Here is an 8,359-nt window from a genome sequence, read left to right on the forward strand (position 1 = left end):
GTTTCTGTAGACAGAGAAGCCCTTGGAAGAACTGGTTTCAGTGGGACATTCCCGTGGCACTCCAAAGCACAAGCGCACTCACACTCTGCTCTTCTGGAAACACTCCAAAATAACATAGAGTAGAATGCAGAGCTGAGAACCTTTAGAAGCTCCATTTCCACCAGAGGAAGTGTCCTGTGCTCTTTCAGATTTCTGAGATAAGCGTAATCAAAATGAGGTTATCCTAATCGAAATAGTATGGGGTGTTCATCACAACAAAGGCAACACCAGCAATTGGAGATAGACCAGACAACACACACAGGAACAGGACATGGCATCAATGTCTAGGAAAATTTGTCCTCACAGAAATCCCATGCAATTGTGTAGAGCCAAGAGTCTAAAGTTTTCACTTAACCAATCCATAGAAGTCTACATTAGGTACCTGAAATTACCTGACCAGTAGAGATGAAGAAATACAGTAAAAGGAAAAGGAAGTATCATTTTCAGTTCCAAAGAGATTGAAGGCCCTAAAGATAAGCTTTCAGACATCTAGACTGCAAAACTCTCTCCAGAGCAAGTATTGAAAATGGAGGTGAGGGAAACACTGAAGAACAACAGTGTCTCAGAATCACAAAAGGCAGAATACCAGAAAAGGGAAGAGAAAGCCTAAAGACGAGCCAAATAATATCAGAAAACTCAGTGGATGAGAAAATATCAGGGCTAACATTCCGTCCTAAGCAGACGAGATATTGCAGAGGGACGCGTGAATGAATTTGAAGACAGGGGAACAGAAATCCCTCGGTCAGAAGCACACATAGGAAAGCAAGTGCAAACCAAAGAAAATATTGCTGTTGAATCCTGGTTTAACACAAGGCATGAAAGACTATAATTCGAAAGAGTCCCAGATGGAAAAGCAAGAGATAAAGAAACAAACAATGTTTGAAAAGTTATGTGTAGAAAAATCAGACTGAAACTTGCTGAAAGCCAAGATAGAATCATCTAGGCGAATTCAGGAAGTACACAGCGTCCAAAAGAGGTGGAATCCCAATAGACTTAGCAGCAGCTGTATGATCCAAATCAACAAAGTTCATGAGCATCCCAGTGATTTAAAATGCGCCTGGAGGAAAGCAACATAGTCACAAGAGAACCTCCAGAGGGGTTTCAGCTGCTATCTCAGCAGCAATATTGCAGGACAGGGGGGAGTGCCAGGACATAGACCATAGCTTGAATGGCAAAATGCTGCCATCTAGGGTAGCCTATGCCACATGACCACCATTTCTAATAACAGCAGAGCTAGAGAATGCCACAGACCTGCAAATCTTAAAAGAATTCAGCAGTACGAAACTTATCCTAACAGATAGGTTGAGAATTCTCCCCTGAAGGGATAAGCAGCAAGATGAAATGGAAAGAAGAAAACCCTTATTGGAAATGCAAGAAAAGCATGAGTGGAAAAGAAGAAACAAGAAGAAAGCAAGGAGGACATCAATACCCTAAAGATGGGAGAGGGAAGCAGGAAATCATAGGGGATTGGAAGCACTATCTTAAGGGAGTCAGCTTATATGACTCTCTGTTGGAAGCAAACGGAGAGATGCATGGCCTGACGTGTTTGCAAAACAAACGAGAAGCAGACCAAGAAAGAATCAAACAAACAAACAACACAAAAAGGGTAGGGTAACATGAATATTCAAAAGAAATTACTCAAGGTGATGTCAAGGATCATTCAGTACGCATCGACCCAGTATCGCGGCTTGAATGTACTCAGCACACCTGTATTCGGAAATCAGAGGTGTGCATTTATATTCGTAAATATTGATTCATATGAGCATATCGTGACCTAACCCAAATGCCGATTTGGAATCCAATGGATTCCTAGTCCGTGATATAGACTTGCAAGTCTTCCAACAGGATGAATGAATGCCATATTCTACACTACGTCGAGAAGAAATGGCACAAGCCTATAACAAGGAAAAGTAGCTCCGCAAAAGTGTACTAAGATCAAAAGAGACAGGCAGTAAAGTGCACATTGGGGATTGTATCATTCCTAGGAATTTCAGCCCCCTTGAAACAAATGGATAGATGTCCCGTGAATGCGGGTGTTTCAGCAGAAATCAACCGACGGCTATGTATTGCGGGTGTGCCCATATTACAGGAACAATACTTTCCCTTAGTGGGTCTCTGTGTACTGTGAACTGTTAGAAAGTTTAAAGACGTGTGAAACATTCAACTGAAAATGGACACACTTCCCTCCGTTGCTACAGTGCATACAGATCTGAACAAAAGGAAAGAGGGAAGAACAAAGGCCCATGGGACGCTAGTGGGTAGAATCACATTTACCTTAGGAACCTCTCGTCGGATGCAGCCCCTCCCCCAACACTGACAAGATGCAGCAGCCAATGGGGATGGCAGTTAGCGGTTGGATTCCAGGTGGAATGTTGGTGTGTACCGCGAGGCTTGTTGTGGCTGGTGGATCCTAGGTAACCGGGCAGAGTTCTGTGGGTGGATCAGTGCGATGGAGGGGCTGCCGCCCTCTGTGGAGCTTGGCTTAGGTCTTTGGTCCGGGAAGCTGTGTCAGTTCGAGATACTGCTGCTGCCCAAAGACCTGAGTTCACGGGTCAGTTTCCAGAACCTGAAAGGGCAGACAGTGGAAGATCTGCCTGTCTTCAGCTTACTGGAGAGGCTCCGAGGTCCTTTCAGACTTGCCCAGTCCTGTTGAAGTCGACTTTATGGGAGACACGAAGAGAAGCTGGCCGAAAATATGGCTGCACGGATTGAGGAGAGATGCGAACACATTGATGAGAGATGTTCTGCTACAATAGAGAATACTGGCCTGGAGACAGCTGTAGAGGATAGCAGGCTCGAAAGGCATTCATGAGACATATTGAACCTCGCTGATACTAGCAGAAACATACGGAGGGCCACCGTGGACTGGAGGAAGTTCCTCAATTCTCTGCTCCAAGAACGGGTCCAAGATCTCTGACGTCTAAAGAGAAGAGATGGCAGAGATGATAAAAACGCTCATGTTCTTGAAAGAGGTCAGATAATCCACACGACCCAAGGGGCAATTCCATGCCATTCAGATCAAAGTGCACCAAGCCTAGGTAAGCCTTTTCCCAGCTTTGGGCCTAGCTATCAAGCACTTGCTCTTCCCTCCCCTCCACTCAGGCATCCATTTTGAGGGATCAGTACCTGAGCTGCAATGGAGCCAGTAAGAGAAGAGCAAGCCCCTCCTAGAATCAGAGTTCCTCTAGCTTCATCCTCTGTGAACAACAGGGAACCCCATAAAGGTCAAATACTCTCGTATGAAATAGATAGGAATTGAATACTTAGCTCCCACAAAGAAACGATGGCCTTCCGCTAGATTCAGCAAATGCTGGGTTCATGTCTTCTCTGGGGTGAAGGGAGTGTGGTAAGTGAGGGGAATCTTTGACTGAACTTGAATCTGTATTAGGCCTCCGTTTTTCAAGACAGTCTAGGTACATATTAGAAGTCAGATAGTGAACGGAACTGTAAAAGTCGCCAATGACATGAAAGACACAGCTTATGTGGACCGTCTTTCAATTGAGTCAAGCCCCCGGGGGCAATCGATCATGGGGGTGCAGACTTGGTTGCATTCAAGTGCTTTACCCAACATGATCGGATGATTAAGCGTTCTCATCACTGATAGAAGAACACCTGGTTCTCAGTAGCCTAGCATAGCTGCAGCAGGCTTCTCATAGCTATAATGCCTCTAGGTTCTTTGGATTCAAAGCTAAATGTATATATTTAGTTCGTTTCCTCTTGTATTTTCCTTGAGAGGGATGTTACACCTTGAAATGCCAACATTGACCAGTAGGTGTCATCGGGAGTAAAGGGCACCACATGCACAAGTGAATCCAAGCTTGGGGGTTATTTCATGTTTCCATTAGTTATTTCATGGTTCCTGTTGGTTTCGGAGGCTTCAACAGAAAAGAGTTGACATGACCCCTTTAAAAGTTCGGACTGCTAGTTTGCATTCTATCTGTCTATGTTTTCCTTAGAGCTGACAAAATGTTACCGAAATTGACAAGTCGGGCTTCTAGGTCGAATTAGTATGTTTCAGAAACTAACTTCATTTTCGTATAACTCCCAAAACATTTATATATATTCTATTAAATTTTTAGAGACTGCAAATGAGATATCAACACAATGTCAAAACTGGAGTCTTCGGACAATCCCTCCCACCACGGCTGTATAGAAACAGAGAGATATAAAAAAATCACATTTCTGTGAAATGTATCTGGAAAGTGTTGATTCATCGATGCCCAGTTGACAGAGAAGCAGTGCAACCTGCGCTCACTCGCTCCCATGAACACAGCAATGGAAACATCCACTCACCCAGCCCTTGGCACAGGACACTTGCCGAAGAGAGGCCTGTTACTTCCAAAGACAGGATGAGGCCTCAGAACACCTGGAAGCAGGAGAAGGAAAAGCAGGGAATGGATACCAGTGCATGGTCTGAGCCCTGTTGATGGAGCAGTAAAGGTGAAACTCTCTTTAACTTGGACACACACTCTCAAGCGGACAGGAGACATGGGATTGAAGGTGATGCGCTGAGTGTTAGAAGAGTGCACAGCAGATGCTTGGCTGACAGAACGCAAAGAATCCAGTGCAAAATATCCCCACAGTTGATTCTGAGACCAAGCTCCGAGCTGCCAAATTTGAGGTAGCAGAGGCAGCGTTCAGGGAGGGATAGGGCTACGGATGATGGCACACGCTGAGTCTCAGGGATCTGGAGTGCGTTGTGGGATGTGGTGGGTCCTATCAAGAGAGCAAACCGACCTGTGACCCCAATGAGCAAGCAACCACCCTGGCGCACGCAGTTGAAATTATCGATCTGTCCCATGGCCACACCCAGTGCATCTGCAGGACCAGAGACCAATTTGGCATTTTGCCAATAGAGCATGTGTGGGGCTGAATCAGAGATATTGTGCATCGGGTCTGAGGGATCCAGGGGGCCTTGGGTTTGAATTCAGAATGAAAAGCCTTAGGATCTGCTACATTCAAAACCTGGGCTGTGATTATGGTTTGGTTTGAGGCACAGGATGTGCAACAGCTCTGTGGTTGCCTTCGTGCACCCGTACCACAAGTATGAGAGGACAAGGAAGTGTGGTCCAAGACCACAGCGTGAGAAGAGGAAGGATTTCCTTCAGTTTATCGCTCAAAAGCGGATGCTACATTTTGGATGGCACCGGCACGGTTCGGCAGCGAGGACACCAAGTTCGGGCTGCGGGATCATTCCAGCAGGCCCTGATGTGTGACATCCATAGATATGCTTCCACTGGTGTTTCTGTAGACAGAGAAGCCCTTGGAAGAACTGGTTTCAGTGGGACATTCCCGTGGCACTCCAAAGCACAAGCGCACTCACACTCTGCTCTTCTGGAAACACTCCAAAATAACATAGAGTAGAATGCAGAGCTGAGAACCTTTAGAAGCTCCATTTCCACCAGAGGAAGTGTCCTGTGCTCTTTCAGATTTCTGAGATAAGCGTAATCAAAATGAGGTTATCCTAATCGAAATAGTATGGGGTGTTCATCACAACAAAGGCAACACCAGCAATTGGAGATAGACCAGACAACACACACAGGAACAGGACATGGCATCAATGTCTAGGAAAATTTGTCCTCACAGAAATCCCATGCAATTGTGTAGAGCCAAGAGTCTAAAGTTTTCACTTAACCAATCCATAGAAGTCTACATTAGGTACCTGAAATTACCTGACCAGTAGAGATGAAGAAATACAGTAAAAGGAAAAGGAAGTATCATTTTCAGTTCCAAAGAGATTGAAGGCCCTAAAGATAAGCTTTCAGACAACTAGACTGCAAAACTCTCTCCAGAGCAAGTATTGAAAATGGAGGTGAGGGAAACACTGAAGAACAACAGTGTCTCAGAATCACAAAAGGCAGAATACCAGAAAAGGGAAGAGAAAGCCTAAAGACGAGCCAAATAATATCAGAAAACTCAGTGGATGAGAAAATATCAGGGCTAACATTCCGTCCTAAGCAGACGAGATATTGCAGAGGGATGCGTGAATGAATTTGAAGACAGGGGAACAGAAATCCCTCGGTCAGAAGCACACATAGGAAAGCAAGTGCAAACCAAAGAAAATATTGCTGTTGAATCCTGGTTTAACACAAGGCATGAAAGACTATAATTCGAAAGAGTCCCAGATGGAAAAGCAAGAGATAAAGAAACAAACAATGTTTGAAAAGTTATGTGTAGAAAAATCAGACTGAAACTTGCTGAAAGCCAAGATAGAATCATCTAGGCGAATTCAGGAAGTACACAGCGTCCAAAAGAGGTGGAATCCCAATAGACTTAGCAGCAGCTGTATGATCCAAATCAACAAAGTTCATGAGCATCCCAGTGATTTAAAATGCGCCTGGAGGAAAGCAACATAGTCACAAGAGAACCTCCAGAGGGGTTTCAGCTGCTATCTCAGCAGCAATATTGCAGGACAGGGGGGAGTGCCAGGACATAGACCATAGCTTGAATGGCAAAATGCTGCCATCTAGGGTAGCCTATGCCACATGACCACCATTTCTAATAACAGCAGAGCTAGAGAATGCCACAGACCTGCAAATCTTAAAAGAATTCAGCAGTACGAAACTTATCCTAACAGATAGGTTGAGAATTCTCCCCTGAAGGGATAAGCAGCAAGATGAAATGGAAAGAAGAAAACCCTTATTGGAAATGCAAGAAAAGCATGAGTGGAAAAGAAGAAACAAGAAGAAAGCAAGGAGGACATCAATACCCTAAAGATGGGAGAGGGAAGCAGGAAATCATAGGGGATTGGAAGCACTATCTTAAGGGAGTCAGCTTATATGACTCTCTGTTGGAAGCAAACGGAGAGATGCATGGCCTGACGTGTTTGCAAAACAAACGAGAAGCAGACCAAGAAAGAATCAAACAAACAAACAACACAAAAAGGGTAGGGTAACATGAATATTCAAAAGAAATTACTCAAGGTGATGTCAAGGATCATTCAGTACGCATCGACCCAGTATCGCGGCTTGAATGTACTCAGCACACCTGTATTCGGAAATCAGAGGTGTGCATTTATATTCGTAAATATTGATTCATATGAGCATATCGTGACCTAACCCAAATGCCGATTTGGAATCCAATGGATTCCTAGTCCGTGATATAGACTTGCAAGTCTTCCAACAGGATGAATGAATGCCATATTCTACACTACGTCGAGAAGAAATGGCACAAGCCTATAACAAGGAAAAGTAGCTCCGCAAAAGTGTACTAAGATCAAAAGAGACAGGCAGTAAAGTGCACATTGGGGATTGTATCATTCCTAGGAATTTCAGCCCCCTTGAAACAAATGGATAGATGTCCCGTGAATGCGGGTGTTTCAGCAGAAATCAACCGACGGCTATGTATTGCGGGTGTGCCCATATTACAGGAACAATACTTTCCCTTAGTGGGTCTCTGTGTACTGTGAACTGTTAGAAAGTTTAAAGACGTGTGAAACATTCAACTGAAAATGGACACACTTCCCTCCGTTGCTACAGTGCATACAGATCTGAACAAAAGGAAAGAGGGAAGAACAAAGGCCCATGGGACGCTAGTGGGTAGAATCACATTTACCTTAGGAACCTCTCGTCGGATGCAGCCCCTCCCCCAACACTGACAAGATGCAGCAGCCAATGGGGATGGCAGTTAGCGGTTGGATTCCAGGTGGAATGTTGGTGTGTACCGCGAGGCTTGTTGTGGCTGGTGGATCCTAGGTAACCGGGCAGAGTTCTGTGGGTGGATCAGTGCGATGGAGGGGCTGCCGCCCTCTGTGGAGCTTGGCTTAGGTCTTTGGTCCGGGAAGCTGTGTCAGTTCGAGATACTGCTGCTGCCCAAAGACCTGAGTTCACGGGTCAGTTTCCAGAACCTGAAAGGGCAGACAGTGGAAGATCTGCCTGTCTTCAGCTTACTGGAGAGGCTCCGAGGTCCTTTCAGACTTGCCCAGTCCTGTTGAAGTCGACTTTATGGGAGACACGAAGAGAAGCTGGCCGAAAATATGGCTGCACGGATTGAGGAGAGATGCGAACACATTGATGAGAGATGTTCTGCTACAATAGAGAATACTGGCCTGGAGACAGCTGTAGAGGATAGCAGGCTCGAAAGGCATTCATGAGACATATTGAACCTCGCTGATACTAGCAGAAACATACGGAGGGCCACCGTGGACTGGAGGAAGTTCCTCAATTCTCTGCTCCAAGAACGGGTCCAAGATCTCTGACGTCTAAAGAGAAGAGATGGCAGAGATGATAAAAACGCTCATGTTCTTGAAAGAGGTCAGATAATCCACACGACCCAAGGGGCAATTCCATGCCATTCAGATCAAAGTGCACCAAGCCTAGGT

General features: G+C 45.2%; 1 long non-coding RNA gene across 1 annotated transcript; it reads right to left on the reverse strand.

Annotated features, from left to right (window-relative positions):
- Positions 1-2,708: 2,708 nt before the first annotated feature.
- On the reverse strand, positions 2,709-7,788 carry LOC140693236 (uncharacterized). Its single transcript, XR_012068960.1, has 3 exons — positions 7,594-7,788; positions 4,333-4,405; positions 2,709-2,959 (listed from the first exon to the last, which is right to left on the reverse strand). It is a non-coding gene; the product is annotated as an uncharacterized lncRNA (long non-coding RNA).
- Between the last annotated feature and the right edge of the window lie 571 nt (positions 7,789-8,359).

Source organism: Vicugna pacos, unplaced genomic scaffold (assembly GCF_048564905.1).
Source record: "Vicugna pacos unplaced genomic scaffold, VicPac4 scaffold_19, whole genome shotgun sequence".
Taxonomy (NCBI): Eukaryota; Metazoa; Chordata; class Mammalia; order Artiodactyla; family Camelidae; genus Vicugna; species Vicugna pacos.